The following is a 13,967-nucleotide window of genomic DNA, read 5'->3' on the forward strand; positions in this document are numbered from 1 at the left end:
AGCATTTGGTCCAGATATCTGGAATGTGTTTTGACCCTTGCCCCTATTCTAGATGACAATTCTTCTGACCTTGATGCTTGCAGTTAGCGTTGTTCAGAGATACCTCTAATTCTTGCTCTGGCCACACACATCATGCTGTCTGAAGACCCTGGCCTTGCCCCGGCTGTTTCCTCTGCCTCCTCCTCCAGGCCGACTCCTACCCCTCATCTCACTCAGCGTGGTGATCAGCTGTGTCCAGAAGACCTCACAGACAGGTGAGAAGCCCCTCGGTGCTTTCACAGCCCCCTGTGCTGACTCCTATTAAGGTATTTATTACAGCACATTGAAACTTCCTGCTTTCTGTCTCTCACACAACTTTATGTTCTTATACACAGGACCAGGCACATAATCTGTGGGCTCAGTGGAGAAGGAAAATATAGACTCTTTTGTTAAAAAATTATTAAGAATTTCAAGACAACAGCAGCAGAGCATTAAACCAAGCTTGGGGCCATGGAATGACTGTACGCCTACGAAGGTGGTCGTGATATGGGGCAGGAACTGGGTCATATTCTCTGTTGTATCTCTAGGTAGAATAACTTGGCCTGGTACCTGGTACCCAGCAGGTATTCAGTAACTAATTGGAGAATTTATGAATGGGGAAATATGTGAGTATCAGAACTAGTTGCTCCCTCTACCCCCACCATCAAATTAAAAAAGTATTGAGATCTTAGGCTGTAATAGCAATATAATATGTTGATAAAGCATATCAAGGTGATAGACATATCAGTTATCATAATACAGGTCAGTAGGGTTAGCCCATATTTAACAGACAAGTGCTTGAAAACACAAAATAATCAAAACACAATTATATGCTGTTGACAAAAGACATGTCAAAAAAATCATAGAGAAGATTAAAAATGAAGGAAAAGGCCAGAGAGTACCAGGTGAACCCAAACAACCGAGAGCAAACCAGATAAAACAAAATTCAACAAAAATCCATTAAACAGGATAGATGGTTATTTTTCCACTGATAAAGGGAATAACTCATAATGAAGCTACAATAGGCTGAATAATAACATTGACATATATAAAACAAAATCTGTTAGAAAAACAAAGAGAAATTTAAAAAAAAATCACAGTGGGGGATTTAAAAAGCTCTCTCACACTTTGACAGACCAAACAGACAAATGTAAATAAGAACAGAGAGACAGTGAATGATATCCGCTTGTTCAGAAATATGTACACAAATAACAGTATGTATAAAATACAATATCTTTGAAATAGAAAGGGCATGTTTTTCCCCAAATGTGCCAGGAGGATTCATAAAAGTGAATCACATCCCAGACATAAAGAAAAGTTCAATAGACTACCCCATAAGAAGATACTGTTCAGACAAAATTCTGACTTTAAAAAGGCAGGCATTGATAACAAACATATAAACATGAAAATTCAAAATACTTGCATATTAGGTCTCTACACACCCCCAAATTCTACCAAAAATTCCTCTTAAATAACTCTTTTGTCCAAAAGTAAATAAAACATCTATTGTGTTGTGTAGTTTCCCGCTGTTTTGTATTCTTTTCACACGTAGGTGAGTCCGGCTTAGGGAACCTTCTGGTCAGCATGACTTATGATGCAGACAGTCAGACGGTCCCACATCCAGTGCAGCCACCTGAAACGTCCACATGCTCCTTGGCCCCTGAGTACATAGCTTTTACACTGTAGGTTTTCTAACCCTGACCCTTTTCAGTTAGTACTGTTCAGGGATATCTATGGAAGTGAGAAAACCATAAAGAAAAGGATCATTAACACAGACTCTAAGGAGTGATGCCTCTGGGGAGTGGAGGGGATGTGACTGCAGAAAGGTTGTTTTCCTTAACCTGAATCTTCACTTTATGCTTCTTCTTTAAACTGTACAAATGCAGATTATATACTCTTTGGTATCTGTGACACATTTCACAATTTTTAAAAAATTCATGAAAAGAGCAGAAAAACACTAACCACAGTTTAGTACATGGTTCAGCTGGGCATAGCATTGATGCAGACATAATAACGAAGCACTGAATTTATTCATTATGGATAGGTGAGGGGATGGGAAGGGCGGGGGTGTGGGCTAGAAGAGGCTGAATCCTCTTGTTCCCTGGCGGGAAGTAACAGATAATGCCTAAAACTAAACAATTGACAAGCGACAATACAGGCATTCTATATAGAGACATGGAGGACAATTTTATCATGAAAATAAGTGAAAGAGTTAAAAGTGGTTGCCCTGGGGGCGGGGGGAGAGGGAGGTGATGAAGAAATGTTGAAAGACTGTTTTTCATAACAAGTCTTGACTCTTTAAACTCTGTGCACGTACACCTTTAGTAAAAGTAAAAACCTTAAAATAAAGCATAGAGTAAGTTGTTTCATTGTGGAGAACAATATACACCTTCAGGATAGATTTAAAAGCTAATATTATAAGACTGTCTCTCTGTGGCTTGCGTTAAAAATTTCAGGGGCAGAACTACGCATAGATTCAAAGTAACTCAGCCAGAAGTGCCGCTGCTGTGTAGGGGAAACCACAGTCCACAACCGTGAGTGGTTCTGATGATGACGAGAATGCTGATGTCAAAGATGCAAAGGGCTTCTGGAAAAATGGCTCATGATATGAGAGAGAAAAAAGGCAACAGTTCTCAAATAATATGTGATTATACTTAAAGAGGGATTTTAAAGGTGTACATCTTGCTGTATTAATAAATTTATTATGTAAGTAGACATTTGCTTACTTTATCTATACCTCTCAAAGCTTATGTATCAAAGATGGACAGAAGAATTCCACTTTTGTTCATCTTCTCATTGGGAAAATGAGGAATAGCATCATATTTGGGGTGACTTTATTTTCAAGCAAAAGTAGTCTAAATGTTGGGTTTCTGGAAATCCTTCCTAAGACACTAAAGGTAGGAACTATAAAGCAAATGATTGATACACGTTATCTTACTAAAATTTAAAATTTCTAGGGCAATAAAAAATGATAATATCTGGAAGTGGCCAGCATGTAGCTCAATGGGCATTCCCAGTGTGCATGGGAATTTGAACTGGTTTGTTCTTTCTGGAGAGGGGCTTGGCAGTATGTATGTAGAATCCGGTCAAAGTGCCTACAGGTATTGAGCCTTATTTGCAAAGATGAGCAATAGGCAGTTCTTCACAGTTAGTCAAAAAGGTAGTGATTAAATATCTAACACTAGGATATTGCTTAATGAGTTATAGTTTATCATAACATACTATAATGATATACTATAGCACTACGTTCTAGATGAATATTTTTCACATAAAAATATTTCTGACATTTATTGCTAGGCAGAAAAGGTTACTAAATAATTCTGACATTAATAATCCAATTTTATATCAAAAGCAAAGCAAAGCAAAACCAGGAAAACCCAGAGCAATGCATGCATTGAGGAAAAATGGGAAGGACAAACACCAGAATGTCCACAGTGATTATCTCCAGGTGGTGAAATACATTTGACATCCTATTTTCTCCTTGGTACTTTTCCTCATTTTCTAACTGGTCTTCATAGTTTAGCTTTGTAATACAAATGAAAAACATGCATGTCCTTTCTGAGCCCGATTCCTGGATTCCGAGTGTGATCATTAGGGGAAACTTCACAGACACTCTACTGTGTCCCTTGGGTGTTATAGGGTGTGTAGAACTCTCTGGGGTGCAGGCAGTGGGGTGAGGGTGCTCAGGCAGAGAAAACATTGTCAGAAAAGGGTAGAAGTAGATGAAGGATGGGGGTAGAAAGCATGCTGGAATCTCCGCTGTGAGAAGCACATACACTGTGAGCATGCGCATAAGGTCTGATGGAGAGGTTGAAGCCAGGTGCTTAGGGCCTTGAGTGTGACGTTCAGGGACTGATGGAGAACTCTAGAAAGTTCTAAAGGAGGAAGATGATGATTGTGGTGATGGTGCTGCAGGTGTGACCTCAGGTGCCTTTCAAACTCATTTAATTTCAAATGAGATTAAACCAAACTTGTTAATGTGGGTCAAAATGAGTTTGTAAACCATTGCTGAAGCCCCTATCAGACCTCCCCCACCCTGCACTCCTCTAGGGTGAACACACCCAACTCAGATGTCAGGGGCGACCCTCTGGCTGCCATAGAGAAATGACACCTTGTGCTACTTCCACGATCTGAGACTGGTGTTGAAGTTTCCCAGGGACGCCCTCATGTGGCCCAAATACCACCCCTGGGAGCAGGAGTCAGGGATCTGGCTTCCAGGTGAACAAGGTAAATTAAACCCATGCATTTACTTCTGCTCTCTCCTAAATCCTATTAAAATACAAATAAGGTACAAAAGCCAAAACTCCTACAGAGGCTACAGGAATTACATCTGGGAAGCCGGAAAGCAGAAGAGGCATAAGAACATGAGTCAGTACCCAGGAGAAGCTGAATCCTGATGCCGCAGTGGGGGAAGCCCAATTCTCACATCAGAACCCCATCAAGGCTCAGGAATTCCAAGCATCAGTTACCTTTAGAAGTGGGCATGCAAGTGGTTGAAGTAGTTGGACCCCCAGGTTCCCTTTTACACCCTGTTCAACCAGGCAACTGCCTTCCTCCATCTCAGCAGATTCTGCTTAGTCTTCTAGAAATGTTTACTTCTAGAAAGGCTGATACAGACAACTGGACCAGGCTCCAGGCATATCAAGGGCAGTGGCACCCACAGAAAACAGATGGGTTGAGCAAAAGCTCCCATGCTGAATCCTGGGTCTGGCCTTGGCCCTCCTCTGTCACTGGGCTCCTCTAAACTGACAGTCAGACTTACATCCCTAGCAGGAGACTGGAACATTCCTCTCTGGGGAAACTAACCAACTCAAAAAAAAAAAGACCTACTGGGGCTGGCCCCGTGGCCGAGTGGTTAAGTTCGCACGCTCCGCTGCAGGCGGCCCAGTGTTTCGTTGGTTCGAATCCTGGGCGCGGACATGGCACTGCTCATCAAACCACGCTGAGGCAGCATCCCACATGCCACAACTAGAAGGACCCACAACGAAGAATATACAACTATGTACCGGGGGGCTTTGGGGAGAAAAAGGAAAAAAATAAAATCTTAAAAAAAAAAAAACAAAAAAAAACCCTACTAACTGTTCCCCCAATAAAACCACCTAGCCAGATCATCTTAGGCCGAAGCCCACCAGCCAACAAGCCCTACTCAGGCCCAATGGTCTTCAAATCAGCTTTCAGTGCTTCACTGTTAAAGATGAACTGACAGTCCTAGAACACTGGATACTTGAGCAAAGTGTCTATCATTAAAGATAAATACAAAAACAAGCAGAAAAAAGAAACTCAAAGGAGAAAATTCCAAAAATATTAATAAGGGAATATATTGAACTTTTGAAGCATCAACATTACATTCTGAAAGGAAGTCTAACAAAAATAATGCTTAGAAATTTAAAAAAAAGTTATTGTGGAAATTAAAAGTTAGTAGATAAGATGGAACATAAAGTCGAGGATACCTTCCAAAAATAGAACAAAAGGACAAAGGGAGAATTCAGGAGAAAAAGAAAACTAGAGAATTAATCTGTGAGGTTCAAAAGCTATGTTCCAGAAGAAACCAAAAAAATGGAAGAAATAAAATAATGAAAGGAATAATTGAAGAAAATTTCCCAAGCCTGAAAGAGCTGTGTTTTCAAAGTAGAATAGCTCTCTAAGGCCCAGTACAATGGAGGAAAAAGACCCAAATGAAAGTACATTGTTGTGAAATTTTATAACACTGAGACCAAAGAGAAGATCCTACAAACTTTCGGAGACGGGGGAAAAAGCCACGTGCAAAGGATCAAATATCAGAATGACTTTGGACCACTCAATAGCAATACCAGAAAGCTGTTTTTTATAGTCACAATAATAAAACACTGAAAACTGATCTAACAAAGACTATGTTATTAATATACTGGGAGAATGGAGGGAAGGGGGATGCGTATGTGTTGGGAGGCTGGAGGTATAAGGGAATAAAGCCTTTTCACAGTAGGAAATGAGATATCTAAAGAAAAAAGCAATGTAAGCAAGCTATTTAGAAATTTGGAGATAAATACCAAAAGAAAGCTAAAAGTTGAAAATGGTTGTACTTAGCAAGCAGGAACGGGTTGGGGGTGGGGCAAGGGTCTATTGCTTTTTATAATAAATCAAGAGAACTGGGTGACTTTTTAAAGTATGTACATTTATGACTTTGATTAAAATAAAATAAAATAAATAAAAAATCTGAGGATTTAGTTCTTAGCTTTGGGGCCCTGAGAAATCTCTCAATGTCCCTTCTGGGTGATGGACAGTTATCATGTTGTGGCTGCTCTGTGAAAATCCAAGCCTAACTAAGGAAATCCCCAAGAGCATACATGTTTCATCATTTGCTGCCCCAAAAACCAGTGTGTAGGGTTAGCTTGGAATAAGTCAATGTCCTTAAATTCAGATGCTCTTTCCCTTTCCCACAGGCATAAACTAAGGAGTCCAGCCACAGACTCAGAGATGGCACATCTGCAGAGAAGGCAGCTCCAATGACAACACTCTCACCACATCAGCTCTCTGTTTTATCAGCAGCAGAATAAAATTCTACCTGTTTTTGTAAAACAATCAACAAAGAGAGAAGAAGTACTTTTTTCCCCCATATTTTTGAAATGTAACCAATAGTACAAAATGTCCTTTAAAATCCATTTCTTAACATTTGCACAGATATTCATACGCAAAATGCTGAAAATTTATGCACCAAATAGAAAACAAATGAGCCAGTTCTGTTGGAAAACATCAGTGACAACAACCAGGCAGCCTATAATAAAGATTATAGTAAATAATCAATAGTAGTAAACTGTGAAATAAAGGACAAGTCAACATTGTTTAATTATGAAAATTACCGGAAGCAGTGGTTTTCTTTCTGCCAAGTTCTTCTACCCAGATCTAGTTCAAGTGTCTCAAGAGAGAACTGAATGCCAGGACACAGGCAATGGAGCCCCCAAATCTTCACTCTTTGTCTTCATGGCCAGAAAAGCCCAGGAATCCTTCCTAGGAAGACACGGGGCTCCGGGCGGAGAGCAATCTTGGAGTGAAGGAACAGCACAGTGCCATCATCTGTTTCTATTACCAGCTTCAGAAGGGAGGTGACAGAGAGCTGTGAAGTCTCAGGCAGCCAAGCTGAGAAAAACCCATCAACACGTGTGCGACGGGGAGGCAGAGGGACCAAAGCTCGTTTAAAGCTGCCCAGTTTAATAAAACTTTGTGGAGGAAATGTCACGTGAATTTTTACATGTATTTTTCTACTTTCTTGCTTTGCAAATTCAAGATTCTGTGATACGGAAAAACCGAAGATGTGGTTTCATCTTGTGCTTTCTCATCAGGCAGACCATCACATGTGTTTGCCTTGCTAAATGCTCTCAACACAAACATGCTTCCCACGGCAGCGGGAGACTGGACAGAGGGGAAGAGAAATCTCAGAGCATCTTTTCGGGTAGTGCAAGCAGGCACACTTCCCCGTGGTGCCCGAGGGTGTGTGCACATATTTTACCCAATTCATGTTGACTCCAGTGTGTGTGTAAAGACCGTTACAGTGTGACGGAGTGGACATGACTGCCTGCTAGCTGTGGCCAAAGGCAAATTATTTTGCTTCTGTAAGCCTCAGTGTCCTCATTTGTACAATGGGCATCATCCCCATGCCCAACCGTGTCGAAAAGATCAAAAGAGATCAAGCTCGCAGTGCACCAAATTACCACACTTTTGCATATTTTAGTGCTCAAATATTAGCAGCACCTCATCTGTAAAGTACTCTTAAAAATAAGCACGGATAATGTTTTTCTCAGACCACACAAATCATGAAGGAGCTGTCACAGAACACTTATTTGTAACCCCGGGCACTTGCTTGACATGTGCCCCTGCATGTCCCTCCTGTTCTGCTGTGAGTGCCCCTCCCTTCTGTGCAGGCACGACAAATTCAGGCGGTCACCAGAAAAAAAAGTTCTACAAGAAAAGCTGCCTAACTGCTCGGTGCGATTCCAAATGCCAGCTCTCAGCTGGGCCAATCTGTTCTCTGTCCAAAACCAGAGTAGATTTTTCAAATAAGATTGCATTCTGGCACTGAAGAAACCGTGAGTTCTTGACTCGTGACTCCTGCTCTCTCTCTCTCTCTCTCTCTCTCTCACGCACACACACACACACACACAAAGAGAAGGGAGCAGAACATTTGACAGGAAAGACTTGGGGAAGCTTCTCTCTAAAGGATCTGGGCAGGATTGTGAAGAGTGTGCATACCCCTTTATTGTGAAGTGGTAGATAGAATATTCTGCAAGTCATCACACTAGCTCCTGTCTGTGTGTGAGTATGTGTGCATGATTCAGAATATTTATGAGGACCCAGGGTACTCTGCTTACAGCGCACCACTGTTTACATAGCACTTACTGAGGAAAGGACCTACAGATACACTGAGGGTGTTAAGCAGGAAAGGAAGAAAAATGGATTCTTTTTTGTCCACTGCCAATTAACCGCATCCTCTGCCGAGGGGTCCTTTTATTCCAGACAAATGCATATGTGCAAAACTCTGCTTACACTTTTATGGAATGTATTGCATTAGAAATAAGTTTTCTTCACACGTGCAGGATATAAACACAAACTTTGAAAAGGCGCATGCATCATCCACTCATTTTCATGCAGAAATCAACAGCCACTTCTTACAAAAATGAAAACAAATTTATATTCCGCAAATCAAACATGAAGTTAATGTACTTCTGTTCAAATATAAATCTCAAAAAAATGCTGTTGCTGTGGCTTGACTAGAAAAATAAGTATAAATCATGGAGTGGTCTCTGACAGAGCCAAATGCAAGGCAGCTGACCTGCCAATTTATTAAGAATTTTCATTTTGGTGGTGACAGTGCTGGCCAACTCTGACTTACAAGTGAGTGCAGTAATAAACTCGGATCAGAGTTTCCACGGTTGCTTCGAAAGGAACAGCAGAATTCTCTAACAATCTCCTGGCTGAATTCCTCTAGCAGCATTTCTGTTCTCCTTAAGTCACTGAGCTCGTCTTTTGCAAGGTCTGCACCAGCCCTGTTGTCCATGCTGTCAACAGAGGATCACGAGTCCCCTTTCCAGCGTGCAAGTTTGAGCAGACGGGATCTACAAACGGCTTCTGCAGCGTTCCCAGGCCCCTGCAGGTTTCTGCCTACAAAGAAAACTCCGGAGGCTGTGAGCTCCAGGTGCCATGCTGTGGGACACTTCCTTCAGGGATGGGAATCGTGCACATTTGCTACCAGTCCCCACCTTCAGAGCGGAGCCTGGCCAAAGATCTTGGTGTGTAGGTTGAGGGGAGAGTAGTTTATTTCAGCATTATCCCCCATGGTGGATGTAAGGGCTTTGAATAGAAAGATCTACTCCATCTGTATAGAGCCAAAAATATCTCTCAAGAGAAGCCTTGAATAAATTGCTTTTAGAGGGGGACTTTTTTTTGTCACCAAAATTGAAACCACTGACCAGGATCCAACTAAGCACCCCAGAATTCATCCTTTAGAAAGTCTGCAGATTTCTCACTTTTTGAGAGCATGATAATACATGGGGTAAGAGTGCCATGCATGGAGCCAGCCTGCCTGGGTGCAAATCCTGACTCCTCCAATTCCAAGCTGTGAGACCCTAGGCAAGTTCCTTAGTTTCTGCATGTGTAAAATGGGTGCAGTAAACCTTTAGGGAGTTGTTATGAGGGTAACTGAGTGTTTAGAAGAGTAATTCAGTATAGAATAAGCTCTCAATAATGTCAGCTTTTATACAGAAAACTAATTTCCCATTTCCATAAGCTTTTTTGTTGCTGGTAGTGGAATCTCTTTGCAAAGGCAGAGATTCAAGGCCCAGCCTCTGAAAAAGTTGAAAGCCTCCATGGCAACAGATGAGCCTTTTTTCCGGGGGTTGGCAGGCCCACTGATATCAAGGCACACTCATGCAGAAAGCAAGGAGTTAGGACGATGGGCGGAGTGTACTGCCTCACCCAAACACTAAACCAGGGGCTTTGCCAAGAAGCACAGATGCTGCATCTCAAAATGCCCGAATTTTTCTTACAGTTGTCATTTTGCCTGGCAAAGAAAGTTTTCATCTTTTCAAAGATGTTGATGCCTTTGCCCAATGCTTCATCCTTGCCTGTGCTCTCAGCTCCACTGCTCTGAGAGGGGAGCTCTGGGAGAATCTGCTGGACTGAACCCCACTTTCCACCCTGCTGTCACAGCAGCTCCCCTGAGGCTGGTCCAGACACCCTCTCTGCAGCCCTTGGCATGAAATCATGCAGAAATTCTGGCCTGGGATGGTCACCCCTGTGGCCAAAGCTGACATAAACCCATTGAAAACCACCTTTTATTTCTTTGGTCTCTTAGATGAGGGTTTTGTTGGATGGGAGTTAAACTGATGGACTCAAAACCATTTTCAGAGATCTCCCTATCAGTTTATCATGCCACCTTTGTCATATGCTAAAGATGACTTCATCCTCACAGTGTCTCCCCCATCATACAGTGAGGATTCAGGACATGGAGATGCACTTTAAATCAGAAGAGAGTCATTAAAAACACTAGCCCAGGGGTCCAAAGAGCTGGGTTCCATCCCCACCTCTCACCTATAGTGGCTGTGTACTCAGATCACTTCCCTTCTCTAACCATAGTTTTCTTATCTGAGGCACTACTTGAGAGCGTGAGTCCAATCTTTGAAGATGGGACATAAGTTTAGGATTTGACTGCCATTCAGGATGTATCCAGAGGTGGAATGACCTGAGAAAACTCATAGAGGCCAACCATTGAAGGGTCAGTGGTCACAGATATGGTCTGAGGGCTCAGGGTTTGGCGGGGGGGTTGGGGGGTGTATGTTGGGGGAGTGGGGAAGAGGGAGGGAGGGGTGAGGTGTTATGTTGTACAGCTTCTATGTGTGTGAGAGAGAAGGAGGAGTGTGCATGTGTGAGAGAACCAGACAGAGAAACACTAGGCATATCATGTATATGTGTGTGAGAGAAAGAAGGATGGGGAGAGAGAGGGAGGAGGGAAAAGAGGGACTGTGGAGTATGTAAGAAAAACATTGCGTAAGAGCATATTGTGAGTATGTGAGAGTAAAAAAGGAAAGGGGGAAGAGAGAGCAAGGAAGAGCGGGAGGCGGGGAGATAGTATTTGTGGGGTGTGTGTGTATGTGTAAGTACATGTCTATGTGTTTGTGAGTGTGTGTGTGTTGCTTCTGTGTGTGTGGCAGCTGTACCCAGTGGCTGGATTGTTACACAGCCTCTGCCTACACATTTCTCAAAAAGCTCCCTGAGCTCCCCAGAGAAGCACTGTCAGGGGCTTTGGGGAATTCTCCCTTCTGGCTGACTCTGAAGAGCCAGGCTGGATTCCCCGAGTCTGAAGGCAGAGGATCAGGAGGCCCTCAGGGTCCTACCCCTCCAGTCAGGGCCTCTGCCTCTGGGTATCTGAACGTCTGGCTCTAAGCTGGATGGAGTGGTCCTCACTCAGGAGACCGGTGGTCTCACATTAGCTGGGGTTTCTCAGAGCAGCACAGCCATGCAGGCAGCAGCTGGAAGCTGACTCACCCTCCCTGCTCAGCGAGGGAGGATGCCAGGATCTGTTTACAGCTCCAAGTCTGGTGAAGTCTTCCCGGAAGGGATGTGAGGAAGGGGGAGTCAGGCTCTATCCTTGCAAAGGACAGTAACAGCGCTGGACTAGTCAAGTTTGCAGGAGGTGTGAGGTCAGTTTGGGAAACTGTAAAAAGAGGTTGTAGTGGAAATCTTGCTTTCAGGGCCTAGCATCCATTAAACCACTTCCTGGTAAAACAGTACCCCAATGTTTGGGAAACCTCCTCTCCCCACTCCCCGCTCGCACTCTTTGGTGGAGTTGACCTGACTCTCAGCTCCAAGAGTGGGTTTTGCTTTCATCAGGTGTCTTTCCCTCCTCCCAGCCACAGTGAGTACGTCAGGGAGGGACAGATGACCCCAAATCAAGTCAATGTGAGCCATGCCTAGGACTTTCGTGCAGCCCTGGGAGTGGAGTGGCTTCTAAAGATGTGTCATTGAGAGAAGGGAGGGGCTGGAGCTTTGGCTGTCATCTTGCTATTGTGAGAAGTTTGAAACTGCAGCCCATCAGCAGAAAGCAATGGAAAGGGAAGAAACCGAGTCCTGAAGGTACAGTTTGAACTCTGAATCCAGCAGAACCTGAAGCCAGACTACCCTTGAACTTCTTCAATTACACAAGCTAATACATTCCCTTTTTTTAAAGCCAGGTCAGGTTGGATTTTCCATCACTGGTGATCCATAGAGGCCTAGCTGAAACAGAGGTGAATGGGATTCCCAAACTCCTACTGAGAACCCACAATGTGCTGGGCAGGTATAGTGACATGTGCTGGGGGAGGAGGTGACTAAATACAAGGCTCCTGCCCCTGGGGGACTTACAGTCACCAGGGAGGGAGATGCCTGAATGAACAGCCAACATGCCAGCAACAGATATCCATGTGCTACAAAGAGGAGGAGCTGGACAGCCTTAATCCAGAAGCCAAGATAGGGACACCAATGGGGGACTGAAGAGCCAGGGCATAGAGCTGTCATTGGGTAACAAACACCAGCTTGAGAGACAGAAGAACTGAGCCTTAAATCTCAGTGCAATCTCTCTAAGTCTCCATTTATTCATCTGCAAAAGGGGCAGTCTTACCTCTTAGGATTGTTCTAAGAATGAAATGAGTAATCAGCCACTCAAGATGTATTTGTTAAGCATTGATTATGTGCCAGAAACTGTGGACAACATGGTGGGCAAAAACAGGGAGGGAGCTTATAATCCAGTGGGGTAAACATCAAATGAATGCAGACTTGCTTGATGACAATCTGTGACAAGGGGATTGTGGCTATGGAGTGGACGTCTGAAAGCAGAATAAGAACTGAACATGTGAAGAGGGAGGGAGGGGGCAGCATTCCAGACGGAGGAAACACCAGGTGAAAAGGACTTGTGGAGTTGGAAATGGGGGAGTCAGAAGGACGGAGAGAGACACCCCCTTCTGAGTCTGACGACAGAGAGAGAAAGAGAGAGAGAGACAGAGAGAGACAGAGAGAGAGACAGAGAGAGGGACAGGGTTGGGGGGAGTGAGAGACAGAGAGAGAGGTGGAAGAGCAGGTGGGATCAACCCTGTGGCCTTTGCTGGACCTTGAGGAGTTTTGTCCTTATCTTAGGAGCAAAAGAAAACATGGATGGGTTGCCTCTGGGTAATTAGGAGTTTGAAGCAAATTGTTGTTGCTGGTTTTGCATGCAGTCGCAAAGGTGTTGTGTCAGCGAGGCTAAGAACAGAGATTAGGAGAGATGCAAACTGGGACAGCTTGGGGCATCTCACCTCTGTGTCTGAGCAATGCTGAGCTGCAGAGGTAAAGGCACACCGTTATCCTGGTGCTGGGGCAGGAGCTGCTAGCGGGGGATGGCAGACCTTCTTCCAGTCCCCTCAGAGGGCCAGAGGTAGCAGGCCTAGGCCTCAGCTCCATGGCAGGCAGCGGTCACTAACTACAAGGCTGTGATTTACCAAAGGGTCCAGACCTCCCAGGACAGGAAGCCCACTAGTAGACTAAACTTCCTGGGGTGGGAGCATCTGAGATAGACTCACCTCTGAAAACTGGTGATGGTGGCCTCGCGCCCCCAGGTAAGCAGAGTGAGACAATGGAAGGATGGCAAGTTTCAGAGTCAAATAGACTGGGTTCTAAACCCAGGCTCAGTGCCTTATTAGCTGAGTGACTTTGAGCAGATTACTAACCTCTCTGAGCCTGTCTCCCACTCTGTAAAATGAGGATAATACTCACCTTGCAGGCTTTTTGAGGGTTTGGTGAGTTAACATACACAACATGCCTTATGCTCAGCAAGTGTGTCATGACTTTCAGTTTTCTTCTTCTTTCTTTGAGTCACCAACCTGAGCCACATGTGACAAGACAGCCCCAGGCACTGCTGAAACCATCCCAGGATAAAGTCCCGAATCTTCTAGAATACACCTAGTTAGCTT

The 13,967-nt window shown here is 43.9% G+C and overlaps 1 protein-coding gene across 10 annotated transcripts in view; it reads right to left on the reverse strand.

The window, feature by feature from the left end:
- The window catches only part of MYRIP (myosin VIIA and Rab interacting protein), a 339,379-nt gene that overhangs the window by 117,961 nt on the left and 207,451 nt on the right, over nucleotides 1-13,967 (reverse strand). Inside the window, exon 1 of one of the 10 annotated variants that reach the window (XM_014859647.3) lies at nucleotides 6,855-7,276. The exons of 8 other annotated variants lie outside the window; for them this stretch is intronic. The gene's annotated coding sequence lies outside the window, so the exon portion shown is untranslated. Of the gene's footprint in view, nucleotides 1-6,854; nucleotides 7,277-13,967 lie in introns of those variants that run through there. One more of the 10 variants, XM_070492582.1, reaches the window with a different exon arrangement.

This window comes from Equus asinus, chromosome 21 (assembly GCF_041296235.1).
Source record: "Equus asinus isolate D_3611 breed Donkey chromosome 21, EquAss-T2T_v2, whole genome shotgun sequence".
NCBI classification, from domain to species: Eukaryota; Metazoa; Chordata; class Mammalia; order Perissodactyla; family Equidae; genus Equus; species Equus asinus.